The 14,902-nt window shown below is 41.1% G+C and overlaps 1 long non-coding RNA gene across 1 annotated transcript; it reads left to right on the top strand.

The window, feature by feature from the left end:
- Positions 1-2,961: 2,961 nt before the first annotated feature.
- Positions 2,962-13,858, top strand: LOC109493796. Its single transcript, XR_002148205.3, has 4 exons — positions 2,962-3,469; positions 3,620-3,820; positions 12,434-12,511; positions 13,356-13,858. It is a non-coding gene; the product is annotated as an uncharacterized LOC109493796 (long non-coding RNA).
- The last annotated feature ends 1,044 nt before the right edge of the window (positions 13,859-14,902 follow it).

The raw sequence follows: 14,902 nt of genomic DNA, 5'->3' as shown, positions 1-14,902 counted from the left end.
TCTGCCTTTGATATTATGACAAATAGAAGATAAATTCTGACTTGGACAGGATATTTACCTGGGACCAACATTTATCATTCAAATCTAATGATTGTGGTACCACATACATTTTTATTAAGTTAATGGCATTACTATTTCTTTCCATTTATCTCTTTTTCTCAAGTATATTTGTACTCCATTTCATTATATTAATGATTTTACCATAAACAGAATCATTGTTTATTTATAAAATAAGCCTTTTTTTAACAGTGGGGGTCAAATGTGGCAGGTGTAGTTTCCTAATCAATTTCTACTACGGGCATTATGTGGCGATGTGACTGAGTGCACAGTACTTTCTCTTTAGAGACCCTTACCATCAAATAAATGCCAAGAGCTACAAGAAACTATTATGAAACCAACCTCTCACATGGACGCCACAGCATCACACAACTGAAGTGTTTTTTGTTAAGATCACCAATGACCTCCTCGTCATTAGCTTCATAATTCTATAGGTCATTTTCCATTTGTTATTTGCATGCCAAGCTAATTCACATGGAAGTCAAAAAGATAGACATTTAATAGCCAGTTCTGTTAAAATGAGAAAATAGATTTGAATATCAAGTCAATGGAGACTTAATAACATGGCAAATTTAGAAGAAATCAGAAAGGAGAAGATGGACAGATTTAATGACGTAAATAGCACAAGTTTAATAAAATTAATCAGTTATCTTATGATTTATCTTATTAAGAATATATGAAGTGGGGACACTGGGGTGGCTCAGCCGGTTAAGCATCTGACTCTTGGTTTTGGCTCAGGTCATGATCTTGCAGTTTATGAGTTCGAGCCCCACATCGGGCTCTACACTGACAGTGCAGAACCTGCTTATGATTCTCTCTCCCTCTTTCTCTGCCCCTCCTCTGCTCACTCTCTCTATCTCTCTCAAAATAAATAAATAAACTTAAAAAAATTTAAAAAAGAGAATATATGAAGTGGCTGTTAAAGATATATTTAGAAAACTATAAACATAATATGTTAGGTCTTTAAGTTTTGACTTTGAAATATGTACCTGAAATACACTTGAGTGAAAAAGAGCTTCATACAAATGAGTGTAGATAGTGCAAACTGACCTCTGAAAACACACACACACACACACACACACACACACCAAATAGACACAAAAAATGTTCTCTATTTTTAAATAGGTGAAAAATATACAGATAAAATAAAACAAGGAGAAAGATGTATATTTAACCAACATCCAAGACATATAAAAATATATACCACAAAGTCTCTTTGAGTCTGTTCAGGATACTGTACCAAAAATATCATAACCTGAGTAGCTTATAAACAACATACATTTATTTCTCACGGTCTTGGAGGTGGGAAAGTCCAACATCATGGTGCCAGCAGATTCAGGGTCTGGGGAGGTCAGGGTCTCACTTCTCATTGATGGTTATCTTCTCTCTGTTACCTCACAAGGTAGAAGGGCAAGGGGGCCCTTCCTGGCCTCTTTTTTAAGGACACTAATCCCATTCATGAGAATTAATAATCACTTCCCCAACCCCCACCTCCTAATGCCATCACCTTGAGGGTTAGGATTTCAACCTGAGAATTTGGGGGGGGCATAAACTTTCAGAACATAACAGAGTCCTTTGCATTTACCATTAACTATTGATGGTATAATGCTTTCTTTGGTTAGGCCACAGATTAGGCTTTAGGTGACTAGCGGTCAGTGCAGTAAGGAAATCCTGGACAGTTACCCAGTTTCTAGTTTTTGTAAGTTAAAAGCATGTGGACCCTGCTCCAGTGAAGAATGCACGTTACTGCCAAGACCAGAAGTGAATTTTCCCTGAGGGTTCATCCTAAGGAGGATACCTTGTAATGAACAATGACCTCAATAATTTCCTTTCAGCTCTCACAGTGATGAGCCTCACAGGTCTGTTTCTTACAAGGCTGCTTAATGTAGGCCAATGACATGCCAACAAAGCAAATTCACAGAGAATAATTACCTTTATTTCACAGGAGGGCTCATATAAATTGGTAAGAAAATATAGCATAAATATATTTAGCCGTATTTTGTTCTCTAGAGAGTTTTGAAGATCCAAGACCTAAATTAAGTCTTTTCCTTGCAATTACCATCTTCTTTAAAACCTCCCTGTAATTAAAAGTACATTTTTTTTTTTAGTTTAAGTACATTATGTATACAACTACTAAATAAAATTTAAGGGGCAACATTATAGCGAATGTTAATTAAGAATTTCATTTTTTTTTAAATTTTTTTTTCAACGTTTATTTATTTTTGGGACAGAGAGAGACAGAGCATGAACGGGGGAGGGGCAGAGAGAGAGGGAGACACAGAATCGGAAACAGGCTCCAGGCTCTGAGCCATCAGCCCAGAGCCCGACGCGGGGCTCGAACTCACGGACCGCGAGATCGTGACCTGGCCGAAGTCAGACGCTCAACCGACTGCGCCACCCAGGCGCCCCAAGAATTTCATTTTAAATCAGTAGACTAGGAAGAGTCTAAAATAGTGTGTCTGCCATAAGTACCTGAGAATTAGAATTTAAAGTAAAATGACATAAAATCTATATTGCTGTCTTCTGGAATATTCCCATTGTTTTCTCTGCCACAAGTCTATTTCAAAAGAAGGGGCAATTTAAGATTTGTTATGCCCTCAGTAGGTACCTGGAAACTTGTACATCCTACTTTTTAAATTTCTTTTAGTAACGTGACAAGGTCAATATCAACCTTATTTTAAAAGATGGCAATTACAAGTCCTAGTAATTGGTCTGAGTGACCTGAGTGGTAAGTGGCAAACTGGCTCGCATAGTCCAAGACTACAAACTTTGTGCTCTTTCCAATATGCCAAGCTGCCTATTAATAATTGTACCCATGCTATTCTTGGAGCACCCTATTTTTTGCTAGTCACCTGCATGCCATTTTTTGCAAGATTTGATCTAAATTAATCGATGACTGAAAGTATGTCCCTATGTTTGGGAAGAACAAGATGTTTCTTCAGAACAGAGCAACTTAACTTCACTGATATGTTTATTTACTCATTCAACAGAATTCATTAAGCACTGCCCTGTTACAGAAACTGTGCTTGCGTATGGCAAATAGCCTCTCCAGAGCAAAAGAGCGAGCATAATTTCCAGCTTTGCCCAGCTGGAGAGGAGCCCTCTAGTTACAGGAGTGTCCAGTGATGGCTCTTCTTGGGCCTGGAGTTCCTCCTTGAGCTAACTTGCCTCCCACGCGCAACGTCTACACGTAATTCCAGTTACTGTTCCGTGATAGGCCCCTGGGTTCTCCTGTACTCCCGCACTTCCGGTTCCCGTCTATCTGTCAAAATAGCTCTGCTTTCAACTGGACCTCCTTCACGTAGAGGATCTTCCTGCCTTTTCATTGTCTTTCTGTGACAAAGTCACCGAAACACATGCCTCATTCTCTTTGGGAATTTACTTTTTGGAGGGAATTTTCCTTCTGTATCAGGTACAGGGGCAGACGGGCCAACTTGTGCAAAGGGCCACTGTTTCCCTCAGGCGCCTGGCAGGGTGGCACTTGCGTGGAGGAGGGTGTCAGCCCACATTGTGACCTAATGCTCTCATGATTTGGGGGTAAGGAATACTCTCTTTTTTTCAGTTGGATCTAAGTTACTGTCCTGGCCCTTCTGTGTGGCTGCAATTTAGGAATCCAGGGTTCCTGGCCTTCATCAATGCCTCTGAGGTTCCCCATGTGGGCCTGCAACATCTGGGAAACTGCCACCTCCCAGCAGGCACAGCGTGCGGATGGGACTCTGACACACCGGAAGCCAAGCTGTCTGACGCCAGGGGCTCTTCAGAGGTACAGCGGTGGCTGTGCAGCTGTCCCTCCAATGGCAGCTTTAATTTCTCTGCAGGATGTTCTGTAAGAAATGGCCCTGTTCGATCTTCTTGGTAAAAGGGAACATTCTTAAACTCCTGAGCCACTCACTAGACTATTCAGATTTCCATTTAGATTTTGGGAGCTTCCTGGCTCACTAGATCTCAGCATGTCTCTTGATTGCATTAAAGAGCTGGGAACTCCTCAGCCTTGACTATCTCCCTTGACCCTTTGACCCTTGAAGGAATTCTTAGTTTCATCTCTCATATCCTCGTCCTCTGGGAACCTTGCTATTCTATCACCAGAGTCCCCTGGGGTATCACTCGCTCTCATTCCCTGCCTCATTTCCTGCTACTGCTTGACTTGTAGGCAACTCTGAACTGCCTCTGTTGGCCCCTTGCAGATCCCACTGTGTCGTGTTTTGGCAGCAATGGTGGGTGTGAGGACATGAAAAGTCTGCTCTCCTCCCCTAAGAGAGCTGCATGTATTGACAGACAATATCAAAGAGGGGCCATATCAGGACTCTCGGCCCTTCCCCTCCCACCGGTGAGGTGGCAGATGGAGGGCTCTTCAGGAAGAAAGATCTTGTGGTCCTATGTCTTCCTGAGCTGTTTGAGGGTTTCTTCCAAGGATCTTGGAGACTCAGCTTTGGAAGGTGAGCTACAGAAGGAGCTAGGATTGGGCCTCCCTCACCAAAACAATTTATGGATTCAAGTCTCTTTTATAAGGACACTTGTAGTTGAGTTCAGAGTCCACAAAGATAATCCAGAACAATCTCTTCATCTCAATATCCTTAATCACCCCAGCAAAGAGCTTTTTTTTTTGCCGTATGAGGAAATAGCCACAGGTTTCAGTGATTAGGATCTGGATATATTTGGGGGGACCATTACACAGCCACCGATGCACATAATCACATTCATTCTTCAATTTCAATTCTAGAGCCTCAACGACCAATCACATACTTGTGCCAAAATGTAAGAAGTGGACATCTGTGTTTTTATTTGGACAGTCAGCATTTATTCACCCTTCTGGAATAGTAGCTCTATTTTCCTCTTCAGCCTCAGCCCATGTCCAGGGGCAGTCTTTGTCTTCAAACATTCTCACACTCAGGGTATCTAGGTAACTCAGGTCTGGCAGACAGGAGCACTCCCTTACCCTAGCTCCAGTGACTAGTTCAGCCACCCAACAGGAGCTACTGGGGTTTTTGTAAGTGTTGTGAGAGAGGCACCACATTTTCACCCACACTTGAACCTGTATGAATATAGCCCTGAACTTGGTGATAGTCATCCTTCCACTCCATAAAACCTGAGAACAAAGTTGGAAAAGCATATAGAGAACCAAGAAATAGAAAAGAACTCTATTCCGATGACATCATTTGAGTGCCATTGCCAGAGGCTAGCTTTATTCCCAGATTTTACAGCTATATCATCAATGAATTCCCTCTTTGGTTTAATCTCTGTTTGTTTGTTTTTAGTACTCAGTAAAAGAATTTACTCTTTATTAAAATAAAATATTTTTTTGAGAGATAGAGCAGAGAAGGGGCAGGGGGAGGAGGAAAATCTTAAGCAGGCTCCATGCCCAATGGGGAGCCTGGCTACATGGGGCTCCGTCTCACCACCCCGAGCTCATGACCTGAGCCACAATCAAGAGTCAGATGCTTAACTGACTGAGCCACCCAGGTGCCCCAGTAAGAGTTTATGGTGTGTGTAAGAATACTGGTAGAACTGAGAGCTCTTAAAGTCAAAGACCCATACGACGCTCAAGGGTATGATGTCACAGGATGGCTTATAAAGTAAAAACGAGGAAGTTGTTTAACTTCATAGTGATTGGTTGTTACACCAGGGATTTCCAGATGGCAGGGGATTGGTTAAAAGTGATGATCTCACATGGTTTTTAAGCAGATGACTTAAGCTTCTTTCATGATTATCAGACGCATTTACCAGAGGAGGTCTAAGTAAAGTTTCACTTGTTTTGCAGAATAAACTAAATTAGGTTTCACAGAAGGGGGCTTAGATGGGAATTTCCTCTTTAACTTTAACCCTAGAAAGGGAAAGTATGTTGTTGGTGTCTACAGGGTGCACTGTAGGGCATCAGGGCTGTGCAAGGTGTGGGGAGTCAGCAGGCTCGGGATGCAGGGCACAGAGGGGACCAGTTGGAGGGTTGCCTGAGCCTTAGGGACAGCTTAACAGTTGGAGGAATCAGGCCTGGAGCGCTTCCTCCACCACTTGTGCCAGAGGAAGGCTGATCTCCTGAGATCTACGGGGCCCAGGGAGTCCTGAGATGACAAGGTCTGGGTGCCCTATTGCCAGACGCACCTCCCCAGACCCATAAGTAAAGCAGCCTGGCACCCGCCACTGATTAGGAAAATCCGCTGAATCCCTGCAGGTGGAAGTCTCGTATAGACTCTGGTTCCACATCTCACCAGGCAAGACGCAGGGAAGGGGCTGTGGCCCAAAGTCTGTGCACGGTGGACCGCCCATGGCCTGAACAGGGTAGTGACCTATGCATGCGCTGTGGGAAATCTAGAGCCTTCCAGGAGTCCAAAGCCCTGGGCAGTGTCTCAGACATCTAGCAAGAGACCCTGGGGTCCCATGCCATGTGTGGCAAGGTCCAAGTCCACAGCAAAACGATCACCCTGTTTCATTGTGCATCCTCAAGCCAGTTGAATTGTTTTGTTGTTGTTGTTGTTGTTGTTGTTGTTATTTCTTACCAAGTGTGGGTCCTCTGTTTATGGGTCTTTCCTCTATGCCAGGCCTCTAAATATATATATATATAAACTTCACCCTGTCTAATTTCCTTTTCTCTATAAGGGGATAACTACTTAACTACATTCATGCTTAAAATGTTTATGAATATTAAATAGGATAATTAATGTAAATGCATAAATTTGTCCTACAAATGTAAGTGCGATCAAGATGATGTTTCATTTTTACAAATGAAATTATATCTGGCTCTAAGCCCCCATTTCAAGGATGGGAAGATGTTTAATACAATTTATTGCTGGAGACTCTTTTCTTTTTTCAGACGATATACACTCTCAGAGGAAAAAATTATTAGAAAATAGCGTCTTGTCTTTTGTCCTTCAAGGTGGCCATCAAGATGCTCACTGTGTAAGACAATATGATCCATTGAAAGGCACAGTTACTCTAACAGTGTGGCCACAGCTTTTGCTGCAATTTCCAAGGCGATGGTACTGGATGTTTAGCAGCCCCCCCCCTCCCCCCCCCCCCCCCCCGCAGCGAAAACACATCAGAAGTTCTATGGCCTCCTTGTAAAGTTCCACATAGAACCCAGCCCTTCCCTCCAGACCCAGGAGCCACTGCCATAGTTGGACAACTCCTCTCTTTCAACCCAGTCCCCTTCTCTTTCCTCTGAGGAACATAAATTTCTCTCCCATAAACCAGCCTTGATTAAATTGGACAATGCGACCTAGCAGCACAAAAGCTGTTACCAACCCTTGAGAGAAATCAGAAACTCAGAATCTCTTGGGAAGGTGGAGGGCAAACTTACTTTTCATCCGGTAGAGCAGAATATCTTCAGAAATTACCTCTCCTGTCTTGTCACTACAAACAGGCACACTGATGCATGGCCAACCACCATGCTTGATTACTAGTCCTTTCCTGAGCACCCAATACAATGAGGGAACAGACCTGAGTTTTGGGAGAGGGTGTGGTGATGGGGAAACTTCCACAAGGTCCTGCAATGCCCCTGGGCCTCTGTAATGTTATGGAATCAACCGCCTAGGTGTGTATCCTACCTCTACCATTTGTGGGTCATGAGATTGTGGGCAAGTCGCTCTATTTCTCAACGTCTCAGTTTTTCTGTTGTATGGGACATTAATGCTATCAATTTCATGAGGCTACTGGGAGAATTCAGTGAAGTAATGTAATTTAATATGTTTAGCATAGTGCCTGGTATTATAGTCATTGGCAAAAGTTCATTGTATCATTACCATTAACCACTTGCTTTGACCCATCACACATTCTATATCCCAAACTGTAGCTTATATTTCCATTTGTGGTCTAGTCTCTCTTCCCATATCTGATGCTTGGAACACTTTTCTGGCCGTAGCCTTTTGCCAAACCACTATATGGATTCTGTCTTCGGCTATGTTGTTTTCCTAGACTTCTGTATAAATCTATTGCATTCATTCATACTTCAAAGACTGTAGCAAACCCACTTTTATCACATGTAGCCCAACTCTCCATGTGCAACCCAAACTCATATAATTCCTTTTGACTTAAACTACAAGGATTAACATATTCCTACTGCTTAGAGATTAGAGAGCTTGGAGACCGTGAGGCTACTACAGAATATATAAGTTCATTCTTAGCATCGTGAATTGTAGTACATCAGTTCCAACACCCCCTTTCTCTCATGGGCAGGGGCAACTTTCACTCAGTACCATTCAAGAGTAGTATTAATGCTAACAGAGGAATGCAGGGAGCAAGTGGGGAGAGGGGTAGGTAAGGAATAAAAAAAAAAAAAACAAAGTAAGCAAATACATTACTTAGTTGTTACCTAATTGTTATAAATGAAAAGGACACTGCAGCTGATCTATCAGTTCAACTGACATCTGAGAGATTAAAGTAGCAAACTTGCAATGCACATAACAATGGCCTCTCTAGTCATCTCTCCCTCACTTACATAGAACAATATCATTTTAGTGTGACACTTATATTTTTCTATCCTTCTTACTTTTATCTCATTGCTGTAAATCTTGATACATGATTTTTAGGATTTGCTCGTGCCAAGAATAATTTTGGTTAGGACACACTGAGTTAAATCCACTCTACCGTTGCTATAGGCACGATAGTTAAGTAACAGGTTACAAATGACTATTGTGTACGTTAGAGTGTTTTCAATCATGTACCAACTTGGTATTTTGCCTTGAGAAATGGAAATTTGACAATGCAGGATACATTAAATATAATGTATAATATATCGGGAAGGATCTCTCAAGGGTGAACAAAAACATTTGTTTATTCATATTTGAGAGAAAGAGAGAGAGAGAGAGAGTGAGTGACACAGTGTGTGAGTGGGGGAGGGGCAGAGAGAGAGGGAGAAAGAATCTGAAACAGGCTCCAGGCTTTGAGCTGTCAGCACAGAGCCCGGCGCAGGCCTCGAACCCACTAACTGCAAGATCACGACCTCAGCTGAAGTTAGACACTCAGCTGACTGGGCCACCTAGGCACCCTGAGGGTGAGTAACAACATTTTTGAGTTTTAACTTTCTAATCTGTAAATGGAAATAACATCTATCTTGCTTACCTTTTAGTGTCAGTAAAAAAAAAATTATATATATAAATTTTATATAAATTATATAAATTATATATTTTTATAATATATAACAATATATAATATATAATATATAATATATATAATATATAATATTATATAATTTAAATTATAAATTATAAATTATATAAATTATATAAATATACATATATATGTATATATAAATTTTGAGAAACCTTAATACATTGATTTAAAAATTTATTATACTGTGGGATGACTCAGTTTGTTGGGCATTCAACTTCGGCTCGGGTCATGATCTCACGGTTCTTGAGTGCGAGCCCCGCATCAGGCTCTGTGCTGACAGCTCAGAGTCTGGAGCCTGCTTCGGATTCTGTGTCTCCCTCTCTCTCTGCCCCTCCCCCACTCGCCCTCTGTCTCTCTGTCTCTCTCTCAAAAAAAAATTTTTTTAAGTGTATTATATTGCCAGTGATGTTAAATTATATTCTTCGTCGCAAGGCTGTCTTACTAAGGGTTCAGTATTGATATAGGCAGTAGTTTACTTCTCAACTATGGCTACACTTTAGAACCAACTATGGCTACACTTTAGATAGGTTTTTAAAGGTATTAATGCTCAAGAAATTGCCCAGATTTATTTAGAATTACGATGAGTAGGGCCCAAGCTTTGGCACTTTTACAAAAGTTCCTGATTATTCTAAAGTGTAGCCAAGATTGAGGGAACCTGTCATAACAGAAAACCATCCCCTCCTCTTTGTGGCTAAGAGACTCCAATTCAAGCAGTAGGTGAAGAGCCTTTCTTCTCAGGAAAATTGACCAAAGATGGCCACGTGACGCTAACACAGTGACGGACCATCCGCGGTTGCCCAGCACTGAGAGGGCTCCTTACACATAGGACTTTCAATACTAAGAATGAGAAAAGTCCTAGGCAAACAAGATCTAGTTGGTTTACTCCGGACCGTGATCTGATAGGCGAGTTATATATTTCTGAGAGAGGTTTTATTCCTTCCCAGCTTTTGAGCACCTGTTCTGAGGGCAAACACTCTGTCATGGACCCTTCATCCCGTTGTCCGGCTTTGAGCATGGCCACGCGATGATGGGGCTGTCCCTGCTGCAGTAATCTGCATCCATGAGAAGAATGCCCAGAGGATCATAAGAGGCATGGAGCCAGAGCTATGCCATGGCTGAGAAGCCACCAAAGCCAGAATTCTACCTATTTCCAGAACTTTTGTCATGTGAGAATGTTGGTTTAAAGTTTAAATCATGGTTGGCTGATTTTTTTTCTTTTCTGTCTGTGCTATTTGTAGGCATCAGCTCTCAGTGCATCCAGGGTCATAGCTGTCAAAACCGCATACAATCGGCTATTTGTTTCGCGTCTCAGAACCGTCTCCGGATTCTGTTCACCGCTGTCCGCTTTAAAGCTTCATCTCTGTTAGCTGTTCTGGTTTTCTGTTTTGTTTGGCTGGTTAGCCCCATGGCCCCCAACCGCTACCACCACCCGCCCTTAAGTGGAATGCAGACCGTTTTCTGACTCTGATCGGCACACCCTTGAGAGAATGGCAAGTCTGGGAACTCACATTTTGGCACGACCTTGACACTTGCAGGCAGCAGCCCCACCCCCGTTGCCTGGACCAGATCTCAGGGATGCTGTGCTGGCCCGGGGCTTCAGTCAGTCCACTGCCTTCTCTAAGAAGGTAGAAGAGGAAGAGGAGGGAGATCATCTTTGGTGTCATTTTCCCTGAATCACTGCTTCTCACATAATGTCGAAGTGTTGTTGATAAACAATCGCCAAACTGAGAGAAACTGACGGAACCACATTATACCTTAGAACTTGGCCATATTAAACATGCTGAATCTCCTTCATTAGTATCTCATTATGCAGAGGTGCATTTCACTCAGTGGTGCCTCAGTGACTTTGCTTAAAAATAGGAACCCAGACTCTAACTCCAAATGATGGACTCAAGCCTGTGAAACCCAGTGTGTTTTTAAGGAAGAATCAGAATGCACATGCTGTCAGACTGGCTTTGCTCTTTTTCCGTTGGCTCTTACTGAGAGAGAGCATGTGTGGCTTTCTGAGAGCCAGAGCAGCACATGTGGGTCCTGGCAGAACTCTTCTCTGTCCTGGAATCACAAGGAGGCTCCGAGGGGGCTCAGACGTCCCTAAAGTGTTCTCACCTGGCCTCTCAGCCAACTGCTTTTCTTTCCATTATTATTAAGGGAGTCAAGTTGGCAGTGACTACTTGCTCTAATGCTAAAATCATTCTTTCCACTACTGCATCATTCCTATAGTATTTGAGTGCACGTAAGTCTGATACATTGGTTAAAAACAACTGTCAGCTGATAGGAGGCACGGTCTGTTTCATTTGCTTTATGTGGAACCTATCATGTGGGAATGCACATAGATGCCGTGAAACATTTGCGGTGAGAACAGGGAAGGTGTCTGGCTTCCATGCACGTAGCTGCCCACAAAAGAACATTGTTCGCCGGCAGGGAATTACACCAAGGAAGTAGCTATCTCATCTCCTTCCGTAACACCCTAGCTATGCCTGTAATGTTTGGAAGGATGGAGAGATATTGCTTATTATGAAAATGGCTTAGTAGTTAGTGATCAAGCACACTTAAGGAAGCCAAGATTGGTGTAAATGAGTTTCTTTCTTTCTTTCTTTCTTCTTTCTTCTTTCTTTCTTTCTTTCTTTCTTTGTTTCTTTCTTTTAAATTTTCCCTTTGATTAAAAATCAGGGCATGCCAAATGCTCATGAGATGGGCATAAGGGATTCCTTTTCTGAGCTTTCTCAATCTTTATTTCCACATCCATATTTTTGTGTTTCTTTATCCCTTTTTCTTTTCCACTTTTTTCCTTGGGTTCTTGCCCTGACTGTTGTAGTTTATTTTAATCTATTTTTTCTTTTTTTTTTAGATGTTTATTTATTTATTTTGAGAGAGAGAGGAGAATGCAAACAGGGGAGGGGCAGAGAGAGAGGGAGGGAGAGAATCCCAAGCAAGCCCGATGCTCAGCACAGAGCCTGGTGCACGGCTCGATCTCACGACCATGAGACCATGACCTGAGCCAACATTAAGAGTTGGATGCTCAAGTCAACCTCAATGGAGGGGCACCTCCATTTTTTTCTTTAGTAAAGAAGACACACTGTTCTTTAGGCTTAGACCTAGTCATTTTCTCTTCTCTACCAAGAAACCCCTTGCCCACTCTCTATAGCCTAGCTGGATACCTTACCTCAGAAGTCTTCCTGGTCCATGAAAGGACTAGGAAGCATCATCTGTGCTTCCCCAAGACGTACCATACTATATTCTCCAACAAGTTCTTCTTTTGACTCTCCTCCCCTAGTAAACTGTGAGCGAATTCAAGGCAGGTACGATGTCACGTTCTTTGAATCTTCAGCACCATCGGCAGTGCCCCCAAATAGTAAGTACTTGATAAAGATTTGTTAAGGTAATTAAAGTCCCAAGAGAACATTATTCTATAATTTCCTGCCCGATAAAATATAAATACTTATGTAACTTGTCTGTTTGTTAGGATGAGATATATATATATATATATATATATATATATATATATATATAGCATACATGAGGAGCATGACATATTGTCTGACCATATGGGCACTGAGTATTATTTTTATATCCTCTCCCATTCTTAATCTACCTTTTCTGATTCTTTGGTAGCCATTGTCTGTTTTTAAAATGGAGGTGGAGTGGAAGAAAAAGAGAGGCCAGAGCAAAGTTGGTATCTGACCCTAATTCACAGTGCCACGAGCATCTACATTAGAAATTACATGGATTTAAAAGAAAATTCAGAGCAAAATAGAAAAGTTAAAACTTTGAAGTCTACTCTGTTTATTACAGTCTTTCATGAAATGCCCCCATTTTCAAAATACTGTTTTCAAATTGTCTTATTTCTGTTTCCTCTTATATTGTTGAATATTAAAAATGAATCAGCATTACTAATATTCCTTCTTAGGTTACCTGATTACTAAAAAGTAAATAGTTAGCAATATCATACCCAAGATGCTCCCAGAAAGATAGTTTTGGTTTTACATGGTAATATATGACTAGAATAATTGGACATTTATGTTGGCATTATTTTTATATGTTTGGTTTTTGTTTCTGTGTTTTTTTTTTGTTTTTCATTTTTTTTTTTAACTGGGATAAAGATTGCTTTAGTGGTTCAGTTTCTGGTGTATGCATACAGCCACTTTAAAAGCTGTTCTTTTTGACATTCTTTCTCAATAAATGTCTCATTATTACAGTGGGATGGAAATCTAGCCAACTCCTTGCTCTCCAGATGGTTTATAAAGATTTGGAACATTCCATAAATGGAAAAACTGACCAGCTATAGAGAAGCCTCCTGCAATCCTCATCTAATTTTACAGAAAAGAAGCCTCCCTTTTGACATTTTTTCTTTGTTTTACACCTTCTAGGGCCATCTTTATTTCCCTGTAGTGTTTTTCAATCCACAGTAGAGTTGTTTCTTTTTCTTTGTGTTTTACTTTGTTATTTTGGAAATGGTAAACTTTCAATTTAGAAGAGTATAGCAAATCTCTGTGTACCCGCCACTCACTTGAGAATGATGAGCTCATGGCCAGTCTGGTTTCTTCTGGACTCCTACCTACTTTTCTCAACCCCTCTGGATAGCCTGTCATTTCATCTATAAATATTTCAGTACATACCTCTAAAAGACAAGCATTCTGTCCTAATCGATACCACAGTAGTAACTAGCCCCCATTAAAGTCAAATCTTCATTCAGTGTTTACATTTCCACATTGTTTTCTTCCTTTTTAAAAAATTTTTTTAGTGTTTATTTTTGAGAGACAGACAGAGTGGGGGAGGAGCAGAGAGAGAATCTGAAGCAGGCTCCAGGCTCTGAGCTGTCAGCATAGAGCCCGATGAGGGGCTTGAACCCACGAACTGTGAGATCATGACCTGAGCCGAAGTCGGACGCTTAACTGACTGAGCCACCCAGGCGCCCCTACAAAGTCTTTTTTTAATAGAATCTTTTTTTTTTTTAAGTTTATTTTTGAGAGAGAGAGAGAGAGCATGAGCATGGGAGCGGTAGAGAGAGAGAGAGAGAAAGAATCCCAAGAAGAGTGCATGCTGTCAGCACGGAGCACAACTTAAGGCTCCATCTCAAGGACTGTGAGATCATGACCTGAGCTGAAATCAAGAGTCAGATGCTAACTACCTGAGGCAACTAGGCACCCCTACATTACTTTCTAATGATAATTAGAAATATATATGACCCAAACATGGTAATGTGATTGATTGATGTCACCGATTTGCTTGAATTACATGAGATTCTCAGCCCATATGTCTTATTTGTTTCTTTGTTTCCTGTCACTTATAGTCTATTAGAATGAAGTCCATACATAGTTTCAACCTTTCAAGTAGCCACATTAAACAATAAAAAGAAATTGGTAAAAAATAATTTTAATAATATATTTTATTTACTTCCAAACAGCCACAATATTGTCATCTAAACACCATGTAAAATTGTTAATTAAATATTGGGAGGATCGATTATGTAATATAAAATAACAAATGATTAAAATCCATATGCCATCAATATAAAACTGGTTAATATATTTAACAATTATTTAGGGGGCCTGTCTGGCTCAGTTGGTTAAGCATCCAACTCTTGATTTTGGCTCGGGTCATGATCTTGCGGGTCGTGAGTTTGAGTCCTGTTAATTCCCCTCTCTATCTGCCGCTCCCCCCCACTCTCTCTCTCAAAATAAATAAACTATAAAAAAGAAAAATATAACAATTATTTGATGTAAATCGATGTGAAATTATTACA

This window comes from Felis catus, chromosome D4, assembly GCF_018350175.1.
Source record: "Felis catus isolate Fca126 chromosome D4, F.catus_Fca126_mat1.0, whole genome shotgun sequence".
NCBI lineage: Eukaryota > Metazoa > Chordata > Mammalia > Carnivora > Felidae > Felis > Felis catus.
The sequence above is the reverse complement of the archived record's forward strand: the minus strand, read 5'-3'. Positions and strand labels throughout refer to the sequence as shown.